At 46.3% G+C, this 25,884-nt stretch overlaps 12 non-coding genes across 12 annotated transcripts; all 12 read right to left on the reverse strand.

Moving 5' to 3' along the window:
- Positions 1-1,136: 1,136 nt before the first annotated feature.
- Positions 1,137-1,208, reverse strand: TRNAW-CCA (transfer RNA tryptophan (anticodon CCA)). The gene has a single exon. It is a non-coding gene; the product is annotated as a tRNA-Trp (tRNA).
- Positions 1,209-1,521: 313 nt separating this feature from the next.
- TRNAN-GUU (transfer RNA asparagine (anticodon GUU)) lies at positions 1,522-1,595 on the reverse strand. Its single transcript has one exon. It is a non-coding gene; the product is annotated as a tRNA-Asn (tRNA).
- Positions 1,596-3,385: 1,790 nt separating this feature from the next.
- On the reverse strand, positions 3,386-3,457 carry TRNAW-CCA (transfer RNA tryptophan (anticodon CCA)). The gene has a single exon. It is a non-coding gene; the product is annotated as a tRNA-Trp (tRNA).
- Positions 3,458-5,634: 2,177 nt separating this feature from the next.
- TRNAW-CCA (transfer RNA tryptophan (anticodon CCA)) lies at positions 5,635-5,706 on the reverse strand. Its single transcript has one exon. It is a non-coding gene; the product is annotated as a tRNA-Trp (tRNA).
- A 2,176-nt stretch (positions 5,707-7,882) lies between these two features.
- On the reverse strand, positions 7,883-7,954 carry TRNAW-CCA (transfer RNA tryptophan (anticodon CCA)). Its single transcript has one exon. It is a non-coding gene; the product is annotated as a tRNA-Trp (tRNA).
- Positions 7,955-10,502: 2,548 nt separating this feature from the next.
- On the reverse strand, positions 10,503-10,576 carry TRNAN-GUU (transfer RNA asparagine (anticodon GUU)). The gene has a single exon. It is a non-coding gene; the product is annotated as a tRNA-Asn (tRNA).
- Positions 10,577-12,365: 1,789 nt separating this feature from the next.
- On the reverse strand, positions 12,366-12,437 carry TRNAW-CCA (transfer RNA tryptophan (anticodon CCA)). Its single transcript has one exon. It is a non-coding gene; the product is annotated as a tRNA-Trp (tRNA).
- Positions 12,438-14,612: 2,175 nt separating this feature from the next.
- On the reverse strand, positions 14,613-14,684 carry TRNAW-CCA (transfer RNA tryptophan (anticodon CCA)). The gene has a single exon. It is a non-coding gene; the product is annotated as a tRNA-Trp (tRNA).
- A 311-nt stretch (positions 14,685-14,995) lies between these two features.
- Positions 14,996-15,069, reverse strand: TRNAN-GUU (transfer RNA asparagine (anticodon GUU)). The gene has a single exon. It is a non-coding gene; the product is annotated as a tRNA-Asn (tRNA).
- A 4,007-nt stretch (positions 15,070-19,076) lies between these two features.
- TRNAW-CCA (transfer RNA tryptophan (anticodon CCA)) lies at positions 19,077-19,148 on the reverse strand. Its single transcript has one exon. It is a non-coding gene; the product is annotated as a tRNA-Trp (tRNA).
- Positions 19,149-19,461: 313 nt separating this feature from the next.
- TRNAN-GUU (transfer RNA asparagine (anticodon GUU)) lies at positions 19,462-19,535 on the reverse strand. The gene has a single exon. It is a non-coding gene; the product is annotated as a tRNA-Asn (tRNA).
- Positions 19,536-25,771: 6,236 nt separating this feature from the next.
- On the reverse strand, positions 25,772-25,843 carry TRNAW-CCA (transfer RNA tryptophan (anticodon CCA)). The gene has a single exon. It is a non-coding gene; the product is annotated as a tRNA-Trp (tRNA).
- Between the last annotated feature and the right edge of the window lie 41 nt (positions 25,844-25,884).

Raw genomic sequence — 25,884 nt, forward strand, 5'->3', positions numbered from 1 at the left:
CTGTTAAAAGAGGGCAGCAGAGTGCACCAAGAGAACTTGGGGGAAGTAGCTTATGTTAACTACTTGCCATGATCTTTATAGATCCCTCTGTTTGACTGGGTGAATTCTAATTTCTGGGGTAGAGTAAGCAATTTTTGGATCTAGATGCTGTGCGCAACAGGAATGCTATATACTGCACTGTACTGCTACTGAAAAGTTACCAATTTTACAGGATGTTCAGGTAAGCTTTGTTTCAGAAAACAACTTGCTAGAGGCCCTAGGACAGATTACTGGGACAAAGGAAGAGGGTTTGAGGATTAGCACATCTCCTATGAAAGGTACAGTCACGCCCGAGACAACTCTGAGTGCCTCCTCAAATTCTAAGAAATGCGAACTGGGGTCCTACGCCTTTTATTGCCAGTGGATCTTTGTGTTTCAGACAAATGTGCACGCCTCCCAGAGCCCCATGCAATGCACTTAGGGAAATGGGGGAAGGTGCTGTGCAACCCTCTCGCTGACAATGTCTCTCTTGTCTATAATGTATCTATGAGAGAGAGAGAAATAGGCAATGCGAGAGTGAAAAAGTAAAATGGAAATGTGTCTACTGAGACCAGTATAAGGGGAAATCCTCACAATCCAGGACCGACAGATGATTGGGAGGGCGCTTACAGTTTTCTGACACCAGACCGGTACCTGAACTCACAAACCCAAACTGCAAAGTGATGGGCATTGCCACTAGACTGCCGACCCCCTTTCGGGGCCCCAGCATATATCCTTTAGTCACACCTAGAGTTCCCAGGACAGTGCAGCATTCAGCGATTACACGAAAATATTGACAGCGCTAGGAGGCCATGCAAATGGCAGATGTATGCTTTACAAAGCCCACGTAGCGTGCACAAAACAGCACATCAGTCAGGCCCACTTGAAGAGATGGTAAAGAGGAAATACTTCTGCTGCATCCAGTAAAACATAGAGATTGGCCTGCTTTAAAGGTTGACCATGTCCTTCATGGGTGTCTGTCAATATGATACTTCCCTGCTGCAAAGCTTACATTCGAAACGCCAGAACAACTAGGCCCAGAGCACAAAGATGCAGTCAGGTTGAAATAACGAGATACTGAAGAGCAATTTTATATTTCAGAGTGGGAAAAGCAAACATGACCCCGACGTGATTTGAACACGCAACCTTCTGATCTGGAGTCAGACGTGCTACCATTGCGCCACGAGGTCCTTGTGACAGTCCACCTGGTGTGTCTGATGACAGAATAAAGGTAGGAGACGTACATGCACCTGCAGAGCCTCATTGCTTCTTTAAGTAGACTGGCTAGGATAGCTTCCTTCTGTGCATCAGTACACGCTGCAGCCAAACCCTTCCCATGAACCCTTGATGTTTATGAATTGAATGGCAAGTTTTGAAAAACTAAAGCAAGCGAGAAGAATTGCTTGCAGTTTATTGGATTTTTTGGACGTCAGCAGACGAGACCTGCGAGAGGTAAACAGAAGTCCATAGTTGGTCACGCTGAATTTTTGAGCCAAAATGCACCGTCCCTGGGTGGGCTTGAACCACCAACCTTTCGGTTAACAGCCGAACGCGCTAACCGATTGCGCCACAGAGACTCATGCAGTTCTTACACAGGGGCCTGATTGGTGTGCTGTTTGCTTATGCTTCCCAGGCAACCTGAAAATATTTCTAAAATAGCTCTTTTTCCCACAGCAAATCAGGGTATCAAGCACTTCCCTACCTCCCCTAATCCACAAACACAGGGGATTTAGTAGAGGACAGAGCCCATGAGCAGTGCACCAAATGTCCTCTGTATAGGCATAACTTGCTATGAGGAGAAAGCCACAGTTGCGCACTTGTGTTAAAAGGGGACAGTAGGCTGAACCCAGAGAACACGGGAGAAATGACTCAGGTTTACTGAGTCGAACACTCTGTGTCTTTGTGCCAAAAACAGCAGCGTCTTTTCGGTTAACAGCCGAACGCGCTAACCAATTGCGCCACAGAGACTCACTGGCATGTGTGTTCTGCCTTTGGCCTGATTGCATTGCTATTTTTTTCTGATTGGCAGAAAACCTGAACTTTTTTCTGAAAAAGGCATGCCTCTCTTAGCACCGCAGTGCATTAGACTGCTCCCTTGCATCCCTGAGTCCCCAAATACACAACCACCTTGGGCACAATAGAAGACACATTCCAGCAGATTTAGCAAGAGTGCACCAAGGTTTCTATATGTAGGTACCTTGCTGAGAAGCAAGACCTGCAGTTGCATTCTTCTGTTAAAAGAGGGCAGCAGAGTGCACCAAGAGAACTTGGGGGAAGTAGCTTATGTTAACTACTTGCCATGATCTTTATAGATCCCTCTGTTTGACTGGGTGAATTCTAATTTCTGGGGTAGAGTAAGCAATTTTTGGATCTAGATGCTGTGCGCAACAGGAATGCTATACACTGCACTGTACTGCTACTGAAAAGTTACCAATTTTACAGGATGTTCAGGTAAGCTTTGTTTCAGAAAACAACTTGCTAGAGGCCCTAGGACAGATTACTGGGACAAAGGAAGAGGGTTTGGGGATTAGCACATCTCCTATGAAAGGTACAGTCACGCCCGAGACAACTCTGAGTGCCTCCTCAAATTCTAAGAAATGCGAACTGGGGTCCTACGCCTTTTATTGCCAGTGGATCTTTGTGTTTCAGACAAATGTGCACGCCTCCCAGAGCCCCATGCAATGCACTTAGGGAAATGGGGGAAGGTGCTGTGCAACCCTCTCGCTGACAATGTCTCTCTTGTCTATAATGTATCTATGAGAGAGAGAGAAATAGGCAATGCGAGAGTGAAAAAGTAAAATGGAAATGTGTCTACTGAGACCAGTATAAGGGGAAACCCTCACAATCCAGGACCGACAGTTGATTGGGAGGGCGCTTACAGGTTTCCGACACCAGACCGGTACCTGAACTCACAAACCCAAACTGCAAAGTGATGGGCATTGCCACTAGACTGCCGACCCCCTTTCGGGGCCCCAGCATATATCCTTTAGTCACACCTAGAGTTCCCAGGACAGTGCAGCATACAGCGATTACACGAAAATATTGACAGCGCTCGGAGGCCATGCAAATGGCAGAGGTATGCTTTACAAAGCCCACGTAGCGTGCACAAAACAGCACATCAGTCAGGCCCACTTGAAGAGATGGTAAAGAGGAAATACTTCTGCTGCATCCAGTAAAACATAGAGATTGGCCTGCTTTAAAGGTTGACCATGTCCTACATGGGTGTCTGTCAATATGATACTTCCCTGCTGCAAAGCATACATTCGAAACGCCAGAACAACTAGGCCCAGAGCACAAAGATGCAGTCAGGTTGAAATAACGAGATACTGAAGAGCAATTTTGTATTTCAGAGTGGGAAAAGCAAATATGACCCCGACGTGATTTGAACACGCAACTTTCTGATCTGGAGTCAGACGTGCTACCATTGCGCCACAAGGTCCTTGTGGCAGTCCACCTGGTGTGTCTGATGACAGAATAAAGGTAGGAGACGTACATGCACCTGCAGAGCCTCATTGCTTCTTTAAGTAGACTGGCTAGGATAGCTTCCTTCTGTGCATCAGTACACGCTGCAGCCAAACCCTTCCCATGAAGTCTTGATGTTTATGAATTGAATGGCAAGTTTTGAAAAACTAAAGCAAGCGAGAAGAATTGCTTGCAGTTTATTGGATTTTTTGGACGTCAGCAGACGAGACCTGCGAGAGGTAAACAGAAGTCCATAGTTGGTCACGCTGAATTTTTGAGCCAAAATGCACCGTCCCTGGGTGGGCTTGAACCACCAACCTTTCAGTTAACAGCCGAACGCACTTACCGATTGCTCCACAGAGTCTCATGCAGTGCTTACACTGGGGCCTGATTGGTGTGCTGTTTGCTTATGCTTCCCAGGCAACCTGAAAATATTTCTAAAATAGCTCTTTTTCCCACAGCAAATCAGGGTATCAAGCACTTCCCTACCTCCCCTAATCCACAAACACCGGGGATTTAGTAGAGGACAGAGCCCATCAACAGTGCACCAAATGTCCTCTGTATAGGCATAACTTGCTATGAGGAGAAAGCCACAGTTGCGCACTTGTGTTAAAAGGGGACAGTAGGCTGAACCCAGAGAACATGGGAGAAATGACTCAGGTTTACTGAGTGGAACACTCTGTGTCTTTGTGCCAGAAACAGCAGCGTCTTTTCGGTTAACAGCCGAACGCGCTAACCAATTGCGCCACAGAGACTCACTGGCATGTGTGTTCTGCCTTTGGCCTGATTGCATTGCTATTTTTTTCTGATTGGCAGAAAACCTGAACTTTTTTCTGAAAAAGGCATGCCTCTCTTAGCACTGCAGTGCATTAGACTGCTCCCTTGCTTCCCTGAATCCCCAAATACACAACCACCCTGGGCACAATAGAAGACACATTCCAGCAGATTTAGCAAGATTGCACCAAGGATTCTATATGTAGGTACCTTGCTGAGAAGCAAGACCTGCAGTTGAATTCTTCTGTTAAAAGAGGGCAGCAGAGTGCACCAAGAGAACTTGGGGGAAGTAGCTTATGTTAACTACTTGCCATGCTCTTTATAGATCCCTCTGTTTGACTGGGTGAATTCTAATTTCTGGGGTAGAGTAAGCAATTTTTGGATCTAGATGCTGTGCGCAACAGGAATGCTATATACTGCACTGTACTGCTACTGAAAAGTTACCAATTTTACAGGATGTTCAGGTAAGCTTTGTTTCAGAAAACAACTTGCTAGAGGCACTAAGACAGATTACTGGGACAAAGGAAGAGGGTTTGGGGATTAGCACATCTCCTATGAAAGGTACAGTCACGCCCGAGACAACTCTGAGTGTCACCTCAAATTCTAAGAAATGCAAACTAGGGACCTAGGCTTTTTATTGCCAGTGGATCTTTGTGTTTCAGACAAATGTGCACGCCTCCCAGAGCCCCTTGCAATGCACTTAGGGAAATGGGGGAAGGTGCTGTGAAGCCCTCTCGCTGACAATGTCTCTCTTGTCTATAATGTATCTATGAGAGAGAGAGAAATAGGCAATGCGAGAGTGAAAAAGTAAAATGGAAATGTGTCTACTGAGACCAGTATAAGGGGAAATCCTCACAATCCAGGACCGACAGTTGATTGGGAGGGCGCTTACAGGTTTCCGACACCAGACCGGTACCTGAACTCACAAACCCAAACTACAAAGTGATGGGCATTGCCACTAGACTGCCGACCCCCTTTCGGGGCCCCAGCATATATCCTTTAGTCACACCTAGAGTTACCAGGACAGTGCAGCATTCAGCGATTACACGAAAATATTGACAGCGCTAGGAGGCCATGCAAATGGCAGAGGTATGCTTTACAAAGCCCACGTAGCGTGCACAAAACAGCACATCAGTCAGGCCCACTTGAAGAGATGGTAAAGAGGAAATACTTCTGCTGCATCCAGTAAAACATAGAGATTGGCCTGCTTTAAAGCTTGACCATGTCCTTCATGGGTGTCTGTCAATATGATACTTCCCTGCTGCAAAGCTTACATTCGAAACGCCAGAACAACTAGGCCCAGAGCACAAAGATGCAGTCAGGTTGAAATAACGAGATACTGAAGAGCAATTTTGTATTTCAGAGTGGGAAAAGCAAGTGTGACCCCGATGTGATTTGAACACACAACCTTCTGATCTGGAGTCAGACGTGCTACCATTGTGCCACGAGGTCCTTGTGGCAATCCACCTGGTGTGTCTGATGACAGAATAAAGGTAGGAGACGTACATGCACCTGCAGAGCCTCATTGCTTCTTTAAGCAGACTGGCTAGGATAGCTTCCTTCTGTGCATCAGTACACGCTGCAGCCAAACCCTTCCCATGAAGTCTTGATGTTTATGAATTGAATGGCAAGTTTTGAAAAACTAAAGCAAGCGAGAAGAATTGCGTACAGTTTATTGGATTGTTTGGACGTCAGCAGACGAGACCTGCGAGAGGTAAACAGAAGTTCATAGTTGGTCATGCTGAATTTTTGAGCCAAAATGCATCGTCCCTGGGTGGGCTTGAACCACCAACCTTTCGATTAACAGCTGAACGCGCTAACCGATTGCGCCACAGAGACTCATGCAGTGCTTACACTGGGGCCTGATTGGTGTGCTGTTTGCTTATGCTTCCCAGGCAACCTGAAAATATGTCTAAAATAGCTCTATTTCCCACAGCAAATCAGGGTGTCAAGCACTTCCCTACCTCCCCTAATCCACAAACACAGGGGATTTAGTAGAGGACAGAGCCCATCAACAGTGCACCAAATGTCCTCTGTGTAGGCATAACTTGCTATGAGGAGAAAGCCACAGTTGTGCACTTGTGTTAAAAGGGGACAGTAGGCTGAACCCAGAGAACACGGGAGAAATGACTCAGGTTTACTGAGTGGAACACTCTGTGTCTTTGTGGCAAAAACAGCAGCGTCTTTTCGGTTAACAGCCGAACGCGCTAACCAATTGTGCCACAGAGACTCACTGGCATGTGTGTTCTGCCTTTGGCCTGATTGCATTGCTATTTTTTTCTGATTGGCAGAAAACCTGAACTTTTTTCTGAAAAAGGCATGCCTCTCTTAGCACTGCAGTGCATTAGACTGCTCCCTTGCTTCCCCGAGTCCCCAAATACACAACCACCTTGGGCACAATAGAAGACACATTCCAGCAGATTTAGCAAGAGTGCACCAAGGTTTCTATATGTAGGTACCTTGCTGAGAAGCAAGACCTGCAGTTGCATTCTTCTGTTAAAAGAGGGCAGCAGAGTGCACCAAGAGAACTTGGGGGAAGTAGCTTATGTTAACTACTTGCCATGATCTTTATAGATCCCTCTGTTTGACTGGGTGAATTCTAATTTCTGGGGTAGAGTAAGCAATTTTTGGATCTAGATGCTGTGCGCAACAGGAATGCTATATACTGCACTGTACTGCTACTGAAAAGTTACCAATTTTACAGGATGTTCAGGTAAGCTTTGTTTCAGAAAACAACTTGCTAGAGGCCCTAGGACAGATTACTGGGACAAAGGAAGAGGGTTTGGGGATTAGCACATCTCCTATGAAAGGTACAGTCACGCCCGAGACAACTCTGAGTGCCTCCTCAAATTCTAAGAAATGCGAACTGGGGTCCTATGCCTTTTATTGCCAGTGGATCTTTGTGTTTCAGACAAATGTGCACGCCTCCCAGAGCCCCATGCAATCCACTTAGGGAAATGGGGAAGGTGCTGTGCAACCCTCTCGCTGACAATGTCTCTCTTGTCTATAATGTATCTATGAGAGAGAGAGAAATAGGCAATGCGAGAGTGAAAAAGTAAAATGGAAATGTGTCTACTGAGACCAGTATAAGGGGAAATCCTCACAATCCAGGACCGACAGTTGATTGGGAGGGCGCTTACAGTTTTCTGACACCAGACCGGTACCTGAACTCACAAACCCAAACTACAAAGTGATGGGCATTGCCACTAGACTGCCGACCCCCTTTCGGGGCCCCAACATATATCCTTTAGTCACACCTAGAGTTCCCAGGACAGTGCAGCATTCAGCGATTACACGAAAATATTGACAGCGCTAGGAGGCCATGCAAATGGCAGAGGTATGCTTTACAAAGCCCACGTAGCGTGCACAAAACAGCACATCAGTCAGGCCCACTTGAAGAGATGGTAAAGAGGAAATACTTCTGCTGCATCCAGTAAAACATAGAGATTGGCCTGCTTTAAAGGTTGACCATATCCTTCATGGGTGTCTGTCAATATGATACTTCCCTGCTGCAAAGCTTACATTCGAAACGCCAGAACAACTAGGCCCAGAGCACAAAGATGCAGTCAGGTTGAAATAACGAGATACTGAAGAGCAATTTTATATTTCAGAGTGGGAAAAGCAAGTATGACCCCGATGTGATTTGAACACACAACCTTCTGATCTGGAGTCAGACGCGCTACCATTGCACCACGAGGTTCTTGTGGTCCACCTGGTGTGTCTGATGACAGAATAAAGGTAGGAGACGTGCATGGACCTGCAGAGCCTCATTGCTTCTTTAAGTAGACTGGCTAGGATAGCTTCCTTCTGTGCATCAGTACACGCTGCAGCCAAACCCTTCCCATGAAGTCTTGATGTTTATGAATTGAATGGCAAGTTTTGAAAAACTAAAGCAAGCGAGAAGAATTGCTTGCAGTTTATTGGATTTTTTGGACGTCAGAAGACGAGACCTGCGAGAAGTAAACAGAAGTCCATAGTTGGTCACGCTGAATTTTTGAGGCAAAATGCACCGTCCCTGGGTGGGCTTGAACCACCAACCTTTCAGTTAACAGCCGAATTGCGCCACAGAGACTCATGCAGTTCTTACACAGGGGCCTGATTGGTGTGCTGTTTGCTTATGCTTCACAGGCAACCTGAAAATATTTCTAAAATAGCTCTATTTCCCACAGCAAATCAGGGTATCAAGCACTTCCCTACCTCCCCTAATCCACAAACACAGGGGATTTAGTAGAGGACAGAGCCCATCAACAGTGCGACAAATGTCCTCTGTGTAGGCATAACTTGCTATGAGGAGAAAGCCACAGTTGCGCACTTGTGTTAAAAGGGGACAGTAGGCTGAACCCAGAGAACACGGGAGAAATGACTCAGGTTTACTGAGTGGAACACTCTGTGTCTTTGTGCCAAAAACAGCAGCGTCTTTTTGGTTAACAGCCGAACGCGCTAACCAATTGCGCCACAGAGACTCACTGGCATGTGTGTTCTGCCTTTGGCCTGATTGCATTGCTATTTTTTTCTGATTGGCAGAAAACCTGAACTTTTTTCTGAAAAAGGCATGCCTCTCTTAGCACTGCAGTGCATTAGACTGCTCCCTTGCTTCCCTGAGTCCCCAAATACACAACCACCTTGTGCACAATAGAAGACACATTCCAGCAGATTTAGCAAGAGTGCACCAAGGTTTTTATATGTAGGTACATTGCTGAGAAGCAAGACCTGCAGTTGCATTCTTCTGTTAAAAGAGGGCAGCAGAGTGCACCAAGAGAACTTGGGGGAAGTAGCTTATGTTAACTACTTGCCATGCTCTTTATAGATCCCTCTGTTTGACTGGGTGAATTCTAATTTCTGGGGTAGAGTAAGCAATTTTTGGATCTAGATGCTGTGCGCAACAGGAATGCTATATACTGCACTGTACTGCTACTGAAAAGTTACCAATTTTACAGGATGTTCAGGTAAGCTTTGTTTCAGAAAACAACTTGCTAGAGGCCCTAGGACAGATTACTGGGACAAAGGAAGAGGGTTTGGGGATTAGCACATCTCCTATGAAAGGTACAGTCACGCCCGAGACAACTCTGAGTGCCTCCTCAAATTCTAAGAAATGCGAACTGGGGTCCTACGCTTTTTATTGCCAGTGGATCTTTGTGTTTCAGACAAATGTGCACGCCTCCCAGAGTCCCTTGCAATGCACTTAGGGAAATGGGGGAAGGTGCTGTGCAACCCTCTCGCTGACAATGTCTCTCTTGTCTATAATGTATCTATGAGAGAGAGAGAAATAGGCAATGCGAGAGTGAAAAAGTAAAATGGAAATGTGTCTACTGAGACCAGTATAAGGGGAAATCCTCACAATCCAGGACCGACAGTTGATTGGGAGGGCGCTTACAGGTTTCCAACACCAGACCGGTACCTGAACTCACAAACCCAAACTGCAAAGTGATGCCCATTGCCACTAGACTGCCGACCCCCTTTCGGGGCCCCAACATATATCCTTTAGTCACACCTAGAGTTCCCAGGACAGTGCAGCAGTCAGCGATTACACGAAAATATTGACAGCGCTAGGAGGCCATGCAAATGGCAGAGGTATGCTTTACAAATCCCACGTAGCTTGCACAAAACAGCACATCAGTCAGGCCCACTTGAAGAGATGGTAAAGAGGAAATACTTCTGCTGCATCCAGTAAAACATAGAGATTGGCCTGCTTTAAAGGTTGACCATGTCCTTCATGGGTGTCTGTCAATATGATACTTCCCTGCTGCAAAGCTTACATTCGAAACGCCAGAACAACTAGGCCCAGAGCACAAAGATGCAGTCAGGTTGAAATAACGAGATACTGAAGAGCAATTTTGTATTTCAGAGTGGGAAAAGCAAATATGACCCCGACTTGATTTGAACACGCAACCTTCTGATCTGGAGTCAGACGCGCCTACCATTGCGCCACGAGGTCCTTGTGGCAGTCCACCTGGTGTGTCTGATGACAGAATAAAGGTAGGAGACGTACATGCACCTGCAGAGCCTCATTGCTTCTTTAAGTAGACTGGCTAGGATAGCTTCCTTCTGTGCATCAGTACACGCTGCAGCCAAACCCTTCCCATGAAGTCTTGATGTTTATGAATTGAATGGCAAGTTTTGAAAAACTAAAGCAAGCGAGAAGAATTGCTTGCAGTTTATTGGATTTTTTGGACGTCAGCAGACGAGACCTGCGAGAGGTAAACAGAAGTTCATAGTTGGTCATGCTGAATTTTTGAGCCAAAATGCATCGTCCCTGGGTGGGCTTGAACCACCAACCTTTCGGTTAACAGCCGAACGCGCTAACCGATTGCGCCACAGAGTCTCATGCAGTGCTTACACTGGGGCCTGATTGGTGTGCTGTTTGCTTATGCTTCCCAGGCAACCTGAAAATATTTCTAAAATAGCTCTATTTCCCACAGCAAATCAGGGTATCAAGCACTTTCCTACCTCCCGTAATCCACAAACACAAGGGATTTAGTAGAGGACAGAGCCCATCAACAGTGCACCAAATGTCCTCTGTGTAGGCATAACTTGCTATGAGGAGAAAGCCACAGTTGCGCACTTGTGTTAAAAGGGGACAGTAGTCTGAACCCAGAGAACACGGGAGAAATGACTCAGGTTTACTGAGTGGAACACTCTGGTCTTTGTGCCAAAAACAGCAGCGTCTTTTCGGTTAACAGCCGAACGCGCTAACCAATTGTGCCACAGAGACTCACTGGCATGTGTGTTCTGCCTTTGGCCTGATTGCATTGCTATTTTTTTCTGATTGGCAGAAAACCTGAACTTTTTTCTGAAAAAGGCATGCCTCTCTTAGCACTGCAGTGCATTAGACTGCTCCCTTGCTTCCCTGAGTCCCCAAATACACAACCACCTTGGGCACAATAGAAGACACATTCCAGCAGATTTAGCAAGAGTGCACCAAGGTTTCTATATGTAGGTACCTTGCTGAGAAGCAAGACCTGCAGTTGCATTCTTCTGTTAAAAGAGGGCAGCAGAGTGCACCAAGAGAACTTGGGGGAAGTAGCTTATGTTAACTACTTGCCATGCTCTTTATAGATCCCTCTGTTTGACTGGGTGAATTCTAATTTCTGGGGTAGAGTAAGCAATTTTTGGATCTAGATGCTGTGCGCAACAGGAATGCCATATACTGCACTGTACTGCTACTGAAAAGTTACCAATTTTACAGGATGTTCAGGTAAGCTTTGTTTCAGAAAACAACTTGCTAGAGGCCCTAGGACAGATTACTGGGACAAAGGAAGAGGGTTTGGGGATTAGCACATCTCCTATGAAAGGTACAGTCACGCCCGAGACAACTCTGAGTGCCTCCTCAAATTCTAAGAAATGCGAACTGGGGTCCTACGCTTTTTATTGCCAGTGGATCTTTGTGTTTTAGACAAATGTGCACGCCTCCCAGAGCCCCATGCAATGCACTTAGGGAAATGGGGGAAGGTGCTGTGCAACCCTCTCGCTGACAATGTCTCTCTTGTCTATAATGTATCTATGAGAGAGAGAGAAATAGGCAATGCGAGAGTGAAAAAGTAAAATGGAAATGTGTCTACTGAGACCAGTATAAGGGGAAATCCTCACAATCCAGGACCGACAGTTGATTGGGAGGGCGCTTACAGGTTTCCGACACCAGACCGGTACCTGAACTCACAAACCCAAACTGCAAAGTGATGGGCATTGCCACTAGACTGCCGACCCCCTTTCGGGGCCCCAGCATATATCCTTTAGTCACACCTAGAGTTCCCAGGACAGTGCAGCATTCAGCGATTACACGAAAATATTGACAGCGCTAGGAGGCCATGCAAATGGCAGAGGTATGCTTTACAAAGCCCACGTAGCGTGCACAAAACAGCACATCAGTCAGGCCCACTTGAAGAGATGGTAAAGAGGAAATACTTCTGCTGCATCCAGTAAAACATAGAGATTGGCCTGCTTTAAAGGTTGACCATGTCCTTCATGGGTGTCTGTCAATATGATACTTCCCTGCTGCAAAGTTTACATTCGAAACGCCAGAACAACTAGGCCCAGAGCACAAAGATGCAGTCAGGTTGAAATAACGAGATACTGAAGAGCAATTTTATATTTCAGAGTGGGAAAAGCAAATATGACCCCGACGTGATTTGAACACACAACCTTCTGATCTGGAGTCAGACGCGCTACCTTTGCGCCACGAGGTCCTTGTGGCAATCCACCTGGTGTCCACCTGGTGTGTCTCATGACAGAATAAAGGTAGGAGACGTACATGCACCTGCAGAGCCTCATTGCTTCTTAAAGTAGACTGGCTAGGATAGCTTCCTTCTGTGCTTCAGTACACGCTGCAGCCAAACCCTTCCCATGAAGTCTTGATGTTTATGAATTGAATGGCAAGTTTTGAAAAACTAAAGCAAGCGAGAAGAATTGCTTGCAGTTTATTGGATTTTTTGGACGTCAGCAGACGAGACCTGCGAGAGGTAAACAGAAGTCCATAGTTGGTCACGCTGAATTTTTGAGCCAAAATGCACCGTCCCTGGGTGGGCTTGAACCATCAACCTTTCGGTTAACAGCCGGATGCGCTAACTGATCGCGCCACAGAGACTCATGCAGTGCTTACACTGGGGCCTGATTGGTGTGCTGTTTGCTTATGCTTCCCAGGCAACCTGAAAACATTTCTAAAATAGCTCTATTTCCCACAGCAAATCAGGGTATCAAGCACTTCCCTACCTCCCCTAATCCACAAACACAGGGGATTTAGTAGAGGACAGAGCCCATCAACAGTGCACCAAATGTCCTCTGTGTAGGCATAACTTGCTATGAGGAGAAAGCCACAGTTGCGCACTTGTGTTAAAAGGGGACAGTAGGCTGAACCCAGAGAACACGGGAGAAATGACTCAGGATTACTAAGTGGAACACTCTGTGTCTTTGTGCCAAAAACAGCAGCGTCTTTTCGTTTAACAGCCGAACGCGCTAACCAATTGCGCCACAGAGACTCACTGACATGTGTTTTCTGCCTTTATCCTGATTGCATTGCTATTTTTTTCTGATTGGCAGAAAACCTGAACTTTTTTCTGAAAAAGGCATGCCTCTCTTAGCACTGCAGTGCATTAGACTGCTCCCTTGCTTCCCTGAGTCCCCAAATACACAACCACCTTGGGCACAATAGAAGACACATTCCAGCAGATTTAGCAAGAGTGCACCAAGGTTTCTATATGTAGGTACCTTGCTGAGAAGCAAGACCTGCAGTTGCATTCTTCTGTTAAAAGAGGGCAGCAGAGTGCACCAAGAGAACTTGGGGGAAGTGGCTTATGTTAACTACTTGCCATGCTCTTTATAGATCCCTCTGTTTGACTGGGTGAATTCTAATTTCTGCGGTAGAATAAGCAATTTTTGGATCTAGATGCTGTGCGCAACAGGAATGCTATATACTGCACTGTACTGCTACTGAAAAGTTACCAATTTTACAGGATGTTCAGGTAAGCTTTGTTTCAGAAAACAACTAGGACAGATTAGTGGGACAAAGGAAGAGGGTTTGGGGATTAGCACATCTCCTATGTAAGGTACAGTCACGCCCGAGACAACTCTGAGTGCCACCTCAAATTCTAAGAAATGCGAACTAGGGTCCTACGCTTTTTATTGCCAGTGGATCTTTGTGTTTCAGACAAATGTGCACGCCTCCCAGAGCCCCTTGCAATGCACTTAGAGAAATGGGGGAAGGTGCTGTGAAGCCCTCTCGCTGACAATGGCTCTCTTGTCTATAATGTACCTATGAGAGAGAGAGAAATAGGCAATGCGAGAGTGAAAAAGTAAAATGGAAATGTGTCTACTGAGACCAGTATAAGGGGAAATCCTCACAATCCAGGACCGACAGTTGATTGGGAGGGCACTTACAGGTTTCCGACACCAGACCGGTACCTGAACTCAAAAACCCAAACTGCAAAGTGATGGGCATTGTCACTAGACTGCCAACCCCCTTTTGGGGCCCCAGCATATATCCTTTAGTCACACCTAGAGTTCCCAGGACAGTGCAGCATTCAGCGATTACACGAAAATATTGACAGCGCTAGGAGGCCATGCAAATGGCAGAGGTATGCTTTACAAAGCCCACATAGCGTGCACAAAACAGCACATCAGTCAGGCCCACTTGAAGAGATGGTAAAGAGGAAATACTTCTGCTGCATCCAGTAAAACATAGAGATTGGCCTGCTTTAAAGGTTGACCATGTCCTTCATGGGTGTCTGTCAATATGATACTTCCCTGCTGCAAAGCTTACATTCGAAACGCCAGAACAACTAGGCCCAGAGCACAAAGATGCAGTCAGGTTGAAATAACGAATTACTGAAGAGCAATTTTATATTTCAGAGTGGGAAAAGCAAATATGACCCCGACGTGATTTGAACACGCAACCTTCTGATCTGGAGTCAGACGCGCTACCATTGCGCCACGAGGTCCTTTGCAGTCCACCTGGTGTGTCTGATGACAGAATAAAGGTAGGAGACGTACATGCACCTGCAGAGCCTCATTGCTTCTTTAAGTAGACTGGCTAGGATAGCTTCCTTCTGTGCATCAGTACACGCTGCAGCCAAACCCTTCCCATGAAGTCTTGATGTTTATGAATTGAATGGCATGTTTTGAAAAACTAAAGCAAGCGAGAAGAATTGCTTGCAGTTTATTGGATTTTTTGGACGTCAGCAGACGAGACCTGCGAGAGGTAAACAGAAGTCCATAGTTGGTCACGCTGAATTTTTGAGCCAAATTGCACCGTCCCTGGGTGGGCTTGAACCACCAATCTTTCGGTTAACAGCCGAACGCGCTAACCGATTGCGCCACAGAGACTCATGCATTGCTTACACTGGGGCCTGATTGGTGTGCTGTTTGCTTATGCTTCCCAGGCAACCTGAAAATATTTCTAAAATAGCTCTATTTCCCACAGCAAATCAGAGTATCAAGCACTTCCCTACCTCCCCCAATCCACAAACACAGGGGATTTAGTAGAGGACAGAGCCCATCAACAGTGCACCAAATGTCCTCTGTGTAGGCATAACTTGCTGTGAGGAGAAAGCCACAGTTGCGCACTTGTGTTAAAAGGGGATAGTAGGCTGAACCCAGAGGACACGGGAGAAATGACTCAGGTTTACTGAGTGGAACACTCTGTGTCTTTGTGCCAAAAACAGCAGCGTCTTTTCGGTTAACAGCCGAACGCGCTAACCAATTGCGCCACAGAGACTCACTGGCATGTGTGCTCTGCCTTTGGCCTGATTGCATTGCTATTTTTTTCTGATTGGCAGAAAACCTGAACTTTTTTCTGAAAAAGGCATGCCTCTCTTAGCACTGCAGTGCATTAGACTGCTCCCTTGCTTCCATGAGTCCCCAAATACACAACCACCTTGGGCACAATAGAAGACACATTCCAGCAGATTTAGCAAGAGTGCACCAAGGTTTCTATATGTAGGTACCTTGCTGAGAAGCAAGAGCTGCAGTTGCATTCTTCTGTTAAAAGAGGGCAGCAGAGTGCACCAAGAGAACTTGGGGGAAGTAGCTTATGTTAATTACTTGCCATGCTCTTTATAGATCCCTCTGTTTGACTGAGTGAATTCTAATTTCTGGGGTAGAGTAAGCAATTTTTGGATCTAGATGCTGTGCGCAACAGGAATGCCATATACTGCACTGTACTGCTACTGAAAAGTTACCAATTTTACAGGATGTTCAGGTAAGCTTTGTTTCAGAAAACCACTTGCTAGAGGCCCTAGAACAGATTACTGGGACAAAGGAAGAGGGTTTGGGGATTAGCACATCTCCTATGTAAGGTACAGTCACGCCCGAGACAACTCTGAGTGCCACCTCAAATTCTAAGAAATGCGAACTAGGGTCCTACGCTTTTTATTGCCAGTGGATCTTTGTGTTTCAGACAAATGTGCACGCCTCCCAGAGCCCCTTGCAATGCACTTAGGGAAATGGGGGAAGGTGCTGTGAAGCCCTCTCGCTGACAATGGCTCTCTTGTCAATAATGTACCTATGAGAGAGAGAGAAATAGGCAATGCGAGAGTGAAAAAGTAAAATGGAAATGTGTCTACTGAGACCAGTATAAGGGGAAATCCTCACAATCCAGGACCGACAGTTGATTGGGAGGGCGCTTACAGGTTTCCGACACCAGACCGGTACCTGAACTCAAAAACCCAAACTGCAAAGTGATGGGCATTGTCACTAGACTGCCAACCCCCTTTCGGGGCCCCAGCATATATCCTTTAGTCACACCTAGAGTTCCCAGGACAGTGCAGCATTCAGCGATTACACGAAAATATTGACAGCGCTAGGAGGCCATGCAAATGGCAGAGGTATGCTTTACAAAGCCCACGTAGCGTGCACAAAACAGCACATCAGTCAGGACCACTTGAAGAGATGGTAAAGAGGAAATACTTCTGCTGCATCCAGTAAAACATAGAGATTGGCCTGCTTTAAAGGTTGACCGTGTCCTTCATGGGTGTCTGTCAATATGATACTTCCCTGCTGCAAAGCTTACATTCGAAACGCCAGAACAACTAGGCCCAGAGCACAAAGATGCAGTCAGGTTGAAATAACGAATTACTGAAGAGCAATTTTATATTTCAGAGTGGGAAAAGCAAATATGACCCCGACGTGATTTGAACACGCAACCTTCTGATCTGGAGTCAGACGTGCTACCATTGCGCCAGGAGGTCCTTGTGGCAGTTCACCTGGTGTGTCTGATGACAGAATAAAGGTAGGAGACGTACCTGCAGAGCCTCATTGCTTCTTTAAGTAGACTGGCTAGGATAGCTTCCTTCTGTGCATCAGTACATGCTGCAGCCAAACCCTTCCCATGAAGTCTTGATGTTTATGAATTGAATGGCAAGTTTTGAAAAACTAAAGCAAGCGAGAAGAATTGCTTGCAGTTTATTGGATTTTTTGGACGTCAGCAGACGAGACCTGCGAGAGGTAAACAGAAGTCCATAGTTGGTCACGCTGAATTTTTGAGCCAAAATGCACCGTCCCTGGGTGGGCTTGAACCACCAACCTCGATTGCGCCACAGAGACTCATGCAGTTCTTACACAGGGGCCTGATTGGTGTGCTGTTTGCTTATGCTTCCCAGGCAACCTGAAAATATTTCTAAAATAGCTCTATTTCCCACAGCAAATCAGGGTATCAAGCTCTTCCCTACCTCCCCTAATCCACAAACACAGGGGATTTAGTAGAGGACAGAGCCCATCAACAGTGCACCAAATGTCCTCTGTGTAGGCATTGCTTGCTATGAGGAGAAAGCCACAGTTGCGCACTTGTGTTAAAAGGGGACAGTAGGCTGAACCCAGAGAACACGGGAGAAATGACTCAGGTTTACTGAGTGGAACACTTTGTGTCTTTGTGCCAAAAACAGCAGCGTCTTTTTGGTTAACAGCCGAACGCGCTAACCAATTGCGCCACAGAGACTCACTGGCATGTGTGTTCTGCCTTTGGCCTGATTGCATTGCTATTTTATTCTGATTGGCAGAAAACCTGAACTTTTTTCTGAAAAAGGCATGCCTCTCTTAGCACTGCAGTGCATTAGACTGCTCCCTTGCTTCCCTGAGTCCCCAAATACACAACCACCTTGGGCACAATAGAAGACACATTCCAGCAGATTTAGCAAGAGTGCACCAAGGATTCTATATGTAGGTACCTTGCTGAGAAGCAAGACCTGCAGTTGCATTCTTCTGTTAAAAGAGGGCAGCAGAGTGCACCAAGAGAACTTGGGGGAAGTAGCTTATGTTAACTACTTGCCATGCTCTTTATAGATCCCTCTGTTTGACTGGGTGAATTCTAATTTCTGGGGTAGAGTAAGCAATTTTTGGATCTAGATGCTGTGCGCAACAGGAATGCTATATACTGCACTTTACTGCTACTGAAAAGTTACCAATTTTACAGGATGTTCAGGTAAGCTTTGTTTCAGAAAACAACTTGCTAGAGGCACTAAGACAGATTACTGGCACAAAGGAAGAGGGTTTGGGGATTAGCACATCTGCTATGAAAGGTACAGTCACGCCCGAGACAACTCTGAGTGTCACCTCAAATTCTAAGAAATGCAAACTAGGGACCTACGCTTTTTATTGCCAGTGGATCTTTGTGTTTCAGACACATGTGCACGCCTCCCAGAGCCCCTTGCAATGCACTTAGGGAAAGGGGGGAAGGTGCTGTGAAGCCCTCTCGCTGACAATGTCTCTCTTGTCTATAATGTATCTATGAGAGAGAGAGAAATAGGCAATGCGAGAGTGAAAAAGTAAAATGGAAATGTGTCTACTGAGACCAGTATAAGGGGAAATCCTCACAATCCAGGACCGACAGTTGATTGGGAGGGCGCTTACAGGTTTCCGACACCAGACCGGTACCTGAACTCACAAACCCAAACTGCAAAGTGATGGGCATTGCCACTAGACTGCCGACCCCCTTTCGGGGCCCCAACATATATCCTTTAGTCACACCTAGAGTTCCCAGGACAGTGCAGCATTCAGCGATTACACGAAAATATTGACAGCGCTAGGAGGCCATGCAAATGGCAGAGGTATGCTTTACAAAGCCCACGTAGCGTGCACAAAACAGCACATCAGTCAGGCCCACTTGAAGAGATGGTAAAGAGGAAATACTTCTGCTGCATCCAGTAAAACATAGAGATTGGCCTGCTTTAAAGGTTGACCATGTCCTTCATGGGTGTCTGTCAATATGATACTTCCCTGCTGCAAAGTTTACATTCGAAACGCCAGAACAACTAGGCCCAGAGCACAAAGATGCAGTCAGGTTGAAATAACGAGATACTGAAGAGCAATTTTATATTTCAGAGTGGGAAAAGCAAATATGACCCCGACGTGATTTGAACACGCAACCTTCTGATCTGGAGTCAGACGTGCTACCATTGCGCCACGAGGTCCTTGTGGCAATCCACCTGGTGTGTCTGATGACAGAATAAAGGTAGGAGACGTACATGCACCTGCAGAGCCTCATTGCTTCTTTAAGTAGACTGGCTAGGATAGCTTCCTTCTGTGCATCAGTACACGCTGCAGCCAAACCCTTCCCATGAAGTCTTGATGTTTATGAATTGAATGGCAAGTTTTGAAAAACTAAAGCAAGCGAGAAGAATTGCTTGCAGTTTATTGGATTTTTTGGACGTCAGCAGACGAGACCTGCGAGAGGTAAACAGAAGTCCATAGTTGGTCACGCTGAATTTTTGAGCCAAAATGCACCGTCCCTGGGTGGGCTTGAACCACCAACCTTTCGGTTAACAGCCGAACGCGCTAACCGATTGCGCCACAGAGACTCATGCAGTTCTTACACAGGGGCCTGATTGGTGTGCTGTTTGCTTATGCTTCCCAGGCAACCTGAAAATATTTCTAAAATAGCTCTTTTTCCCACAGCAAATCAGGGTATCAAGCACTTCCCTACCTCCCCTAATCCACAAACACAGGGGATTTAGTAGAGGACAGAGCCCATCAACAGTGCACCAAATGTCCTCTGTATAGGCATAACTTGCTATGAGGAGAAAGCCACAGTTGCGCACTTGTGTTAAAAGGGGACAGTAGGCTGAACCCAGAGAACACGGGAGAAATGACTCAGGTTTACTGAGTGGAACACTCTGTGTCTTTGTGCCCAAAACAGCAGCGCCTTTTCGGTTAACAGCCGAACGCGCTAACCAATTGCGCCACAGAGACTCACTGGCATGTGTGTTCTGCCTTTGGCCTGATTGCATTGCTATTTTTTTCTGATTGGCAGAAAACCTGAACTTTTTTCTGAAAAAGGCATGCCTCTCTTAGCACTGCAGTGCATTAGACTGCTCCCTTGCTTCCCTGAGTCCCCAAATACACAACCACCTTGGGCACAATAGAAGACACATTCCAGCAGATTTAGCAAGAATGCACCAAGGATTCTATATGTAGGTACCTTGCTGAGAAGCAAGACCTGCAGTTGCATTCTTCTGTTAAAAGAGGGCAGCAGAGTACACCAAGAGAACTTGGGGGAAGTAGCTTATGTTAACTACTTGCCATGCTCTTTATAGATCCCTCTGTTTGACTGGGTGAATTCTAATTTCTGGGGTAGAGTAAGCAATTTTTGGATCTAGATGCTGTGCGCAACAGGAATGCTATATACTGCACTGTACTGCTACTGAAAAGTTACCAATTTTACAGGATGTTCAGGTAAGCTTTGTTTCAGAAAACAACTTGCTAGAGGCCCTAGGACAGATTACTGGGACAAAGGAAGAGGGTTTGGGGATTAGCACATCTCCTATGAAAGGTACAGTCACGCCCGAGACAACTCTGAGTGCCTCCTCAAATTCTAAGAAATGCGAACTGGGGTCCTATGCCTTTTATTGCCAGTGGATCTTTGTGTTTCAGACAAATGTGCACGCCTCCCAGAGCCCCATGCAATGCACTTAGGGAAATGGGGGAAGGTGCTGTGAAGCCCTCTCGCTGACAATGTCTCTCTTGTCTATAATGTATCTATGAGCGAGCGAGAAATAGGCAATGCGAGAGTGAAAAAGTAAAATGGAAATGTGTCTACTGAGACCAGTATAAGGGGAAATCCTCACAATCCAGGACCGACAGTTGATTGGGAGGGCGCTTACAGTTTTCTGACACCAGACCGGTACCTGAACTTACAAACCCAAACTGCAAAGTGATGGGCATTGCCACTAGACTGCCGACCCCCTTTCGGGGCCCCAGCATATATCCTTTAGTCACACCTAGAGTTCCCAGGACAGTGCAGCATTCAGCGATTACACGAAAATATTGACAGCGCTAGGAGGCCATGCAAATGGCAGAGGTATGCTTTACAAAGCCCACGTACCGTGCACAAAACAGCACATCAGTCAGGCCCACTTGAAGAGATGGTAAAGAGGAAATACTTCTGCTGCTTCCAGTAAAACATAGAGATTGGCCTGCTTTAAAGCTTGACCATGTCCTTCATGGGTGTCTGTCAATATGATACTTCCCTGCTGCAAAGCTTACATTCGAAACGCCAGAACAACTAGGCCCAGAGCACAAAGATGCAGTCAGGTTGAAATAACGAGATACTGAAGAGCAATTTTATATTTCAGAGTGGGAAAAGCAAATATGCCCCCGACGTGATTTGAACACGAAACCTTCTGATCTGGAGTCAGACGCGCTACCATTGCGCCACGAGGTACTTGTGGTAGTCCACCTGGTGTGTCTGATGACAGAATAAAGGTAGGAGACGTACATGCACCTGCAGAGCCTCATTGGTTCTTTAGGTAGACTGGCTAGGATAGCTTCCTTCTGTGCATCAGTACACGCTGCAGCCAAACCCTTCCCATGAAGTCTTGATGTTTATGAATTGAATGGCAAGTTTTGAAAAACTAAAGCAAGCGAGAAGAATTGCTTGCAGTTTATTGGATTTTTTGGACGTCAGCAGACGAGACCTGCGAGAGGTAAACAGAAGTCCATAGTTGGTCACGATGAATTTTTGAGCCAAAATGCACCGTCCTTGGGTGGGCTTGAACCGCGCTAACCGATTGCGCCACAGAGACTCATGCAGTTCTTACACAGGGGCCTGATTGGTGTGCTGTTTGCTTATGCTTCCCAGGCAACCTGAAAATATTTCTAAAATAGCTCTATTTCCCACAGCAAATCAGGGTATCAAGCACTTCCCTACCTCCCCTAATCCACAAACACAGGGGATTTAGTAGAGGACAGAGCCCATCAACAGTGCACCAAATGTCCTCTGTGTAGGCATAACTTGCTATGAGGAGAAAGCCACAGTTGCGCACTTGTGTTAAAAGGGGACAGTAGGCTGAACCCAGAGAACACGGGAGAAATGACTCAGGTTTACTGAGTGGAACACTCTGTGTCTTTGTGCCAAAAACAGCAGCGTCTTTTCGGTTAACAGCCGAACGCGCTAACCAATTGCGCCACAGAGACTCACTGGCATGTGTGTTCTGCCTTTGGCCTGATTGCATTACTATTTTTTTCTGATTGGCAGAAAACCTGAACTTTTTTCTGAAAAAGGCATGCCTCTCTTAGCACTGCAGTGCATTAGACTGCTCCCTTGCTTCCCTGAGTCCCCAAATACACAACCACCCTGGGCACAATAGAAGACACATTCCAGCAGATTTAGCAAGAGTGCACCAAGGATTCTATATGTAGGTACCTTGCTGAGAAGCAAGACCTGCAGTTGCATTCTTCTGTTAAAAGAGGGCAGCAGAGTGCACCAAGAGAACTTGGGGGAAGTAGCTTATGTTAACTACTTGCCATGGTCTTTATAGATCCCTCTGTTTGACTGGGTGAATTCTAATTTCTGGGGTAGAGTAAGCAATTTTTGGATCTAGATGCTGTGCGCAACAGGAATGCTATATACTGCACTGTACTGCTACTGAAAAGTTACCAATTTTACAGGATGTTCAGGTAAGCTTTGTTTCAGAAAACAACTTGCTAGAGGCCCTAGGACAGATTACTGGGACAAAGGAAGAGGGTTTGGGGATTAGCACATCTCCTATGAAAGGTACAGTCACACCCGAGACAACTCTGAGTGCCTCCTCAAATTCTAAGAAATGCGAACTGGGGTCCTACGCTTTTTATTGCCAGTGGATCTTTGTGTTTCAGACAAATGTGCACGCCTCCCAGAGCCCCTTGCAATGCACTTAGGGAAAGGGGGGAAGGTGCTGTGAAGCCCTCTCGCTGACAATGTCTCTCTTGTCTATAATGTATCTATGAGAGAGAGAGAAATAGGCAATGCGAGAGTGAAAAAGTAAAATGGAAATGTGTCTACTGAGACCAGTATAAGGGGAAATCCTCACAATCCAGGACCGACAGTTGATTGGGAGGGCGCTTACAGGTTTCTGACACCAGACCGGTACCTGAACTCACAAACCCAAACTACAAAGTGATGGGCATTGCCACTAGACTGCCGACCCCCTTTCGGGGCCCCAGCATATATCCTTTAGTCACACCTAGAGTTCCCAGGACAGTGCAGCATTCAGCGATTACACGAAAATATTGACAGCGCTAGGAGGCCATGCAAATGGCAGAGGTATGCTTTACAAAGCCCACGTAGCGTGCACAAAACAGCACATCAGTCAGGCCCACTTGAAGAGATGGTAAAGAGGAAATACTTCTGCTGCATCCAGTAAAACATAGAGATTGGCCTGCTTTAAAGCTTGACCATGTCCTTCATGGGTGTCTGTCAATATGATACTTCCCTGCTGCAAAGCTTACATTCGAAACGCCAGAACAACTAGGCCCAGAGCACAAAGATGCAGTCAGGTTGAAATAACGAGATACTGAAGAGCAATTTTATATTTCAGAGTGGGAAAAGCAAATATGACACCGACGTGATTTGAACAGGCAACCTTCTGATCTGGAGTCAGACGCGCTACCATTGCGCCACGAGGTCCTTGTGGCAGTCTACCTGGTGTGTCTGATGACAGAATAAAGGTAGGAGACGTACATGCACCTGCAGAGCCTCATTGGTTCTTTAGGTAGACTGGCTAGGATAGCTTCCTTCTGTGCATCAGTACACGCTGCAGCCAAACCCTTCCCATGAAGTCTTGATGTTTATGAATTGAATGGCAAGTTTTGAAAAACTAAAGCAAGCGAGAAGAATTGCTTGCAGTTTATTGGATTTTTTGGACGTCAGCAGACGAGACCTGCGAGAGGTAAACAGAAGTCCATAGTTGGTCACGATGAATTTTTGAGCCAAAATGCACCGTCCTTGGGTGGGCTTGAACCGCGCTAACCGATTGCGCCACAGAGACTCATGCAGTTCTTACACAGGGGCCTGATTGGTGTGCTGTTTGCTTATGCTTCCCAGACAACCTGAAAATATTTCTAAAATAGCTCTATTTCCCACAGCAAATCAGGGTATCAAGCACTTCCCTACCTCCCCTAATCCACAAACACAGGGGATTTAGTAGAGGACAGAGCCCATCAACAGTGCACCAAATGTCCTCTGTGTAGGCATAACTTGCTATGAGGAGAAAGCCACAGTTGCGCACTTGTGTTAAAAGGGGACAGTAGGCTGAACCCAGAGAACACGGGAGAAATGACTCAGGTTTACTGAGTGGAACACTCTGTGTCTTTGTGCCAAAAACAGCAGCGTCTTTTCGGTTAACAGCCGAATGCGCTAACCAATTGCGCCACAGAGACTCACTGGCATGTGTGTTCTGCCTTTGGCCTGATTGCATTGCTATTTTTTTCTGATTGGCAGAAAACCTGAACTTTTTTCTGAAAAAGGCATGCCTCTCTTAGCACTGCAGTGCATTAGACTGCTCCCTTGCTTCCCTGAGTCCCCAAATACACAACCACCCTGGGCACAATAGAAGACACATTCCAGCAGATTTAGCAAGAGTGCACCATGGATTCTATATGTAGGTACCTTGCTGAGAAGCAAGACCTGCAGTTGCATTCTTCTGTTAAAAGAGGGCAGCAGAGTGCACCAAGAGAACTTGGGGGAAGTAGCTTATGTTAACTACTTGCCATGCTCTTTATAGATCCCTCTGCTTGACTGGGTGAATTCTAATTTCTGGGGTAGAGTAAGCAATTTTTGGATCTAGATGCTGTGCGCAACAGGAATGCTATATACTGCACTGTACTGCTACTGAAAAGTTACCAATTTTACAGGATGTTCAGGTAAGCTTTGTTTCAGAAAACAACTTGCTAGAGGCACTAAGACAGATTACTGGGACAAAGGAAGAGGGTTTTGGGATTAGCACATCTCCTATGAAAGGTACAGTCACGCCCGAGACAACTCTGAGTGTCACCTCAAATTCTAAGAAATGCAAACTAGGGTCCTACGCTTTTTATTGCCAGTGGATCTTTGTGTTTCAGACAAATGTGCACGCCTCCCAGAGCCCCTTGCAATGCACTTAGGGAAATGGGGGAAGGTGCTGTGAAGCCCTCTCGCTGACAATGTCTCTCTTGTCTATAATGTATCTATGAGAGAGAGAGAAATAGGCAATGCGAGAGTGAAAAAGTAAAATGGAAATGTGTCTACTGAGACCAGTATAAGGGGAAATCCTCACAATCCAGGACCGACAGTTGATTGGGAGGGCGCTTACAGTTTTCTGACACCAGACCGGTACCTGAACTTACAAACCCAAACTGCAAAGTGATGGGCATTGCCACTAGACTGCCGACCCCCTTTCGGGGCCCCAGCATATATCCTTTAGTCACACCTAGAGTTCCCAGGACAGTGCAGCATTCAGCGATTACACGAAAATATTGACAGCGCTAGGAGGCCATGCAAATGGCAGAGGTATGCTTTACAAAGCCCACGTAGCGTGCACAAAACAGCACATCAGTCAGGCCCACTTGAAGAGATGGTAAAGAGGAAATACTTCTGCTGCATCCAGTAAAACATAGAGATTGGCCTGCTTTAAAGCTTGACCATGTCCTTCATGGGTGTCTGTCAATATGATACTTCCCTGCTGCAAAGCTTACATTCGAAACGCCAGAACAACTAGGCCCAGAGCACAAAGATGCAGTCAGGTTGAAATAACGAGATACTGAAGAGCAATTTTATATTTCAGAGTGGGAAAAGCAAATATGCCCCCGACGTGATTTGAACACGAAACCTTCTGATCTGGAGTCAGACGCGCTACCATTGCGCCACGAGGTCCTTGTGGCAGTCCACCTGGTGTGTCTGATGACAGAATAAAG

Source organism: Ambystoma mexicanum, chromosome 11 (genome assembly GCF_040938575.1).
Source record: "Ambystoma mexicanum isolate Mex_15411 chromosome 11, UKY_AmexF1_1, whole genome shotgun sequence".
In the NCBI taxonomy this organism is placed as follows: Eukaryota; Metazoa; Chordata; class Amphibia; order Caudata; family Ambystomatidae; genus Ambystoma; species Ambystoma mexicanum.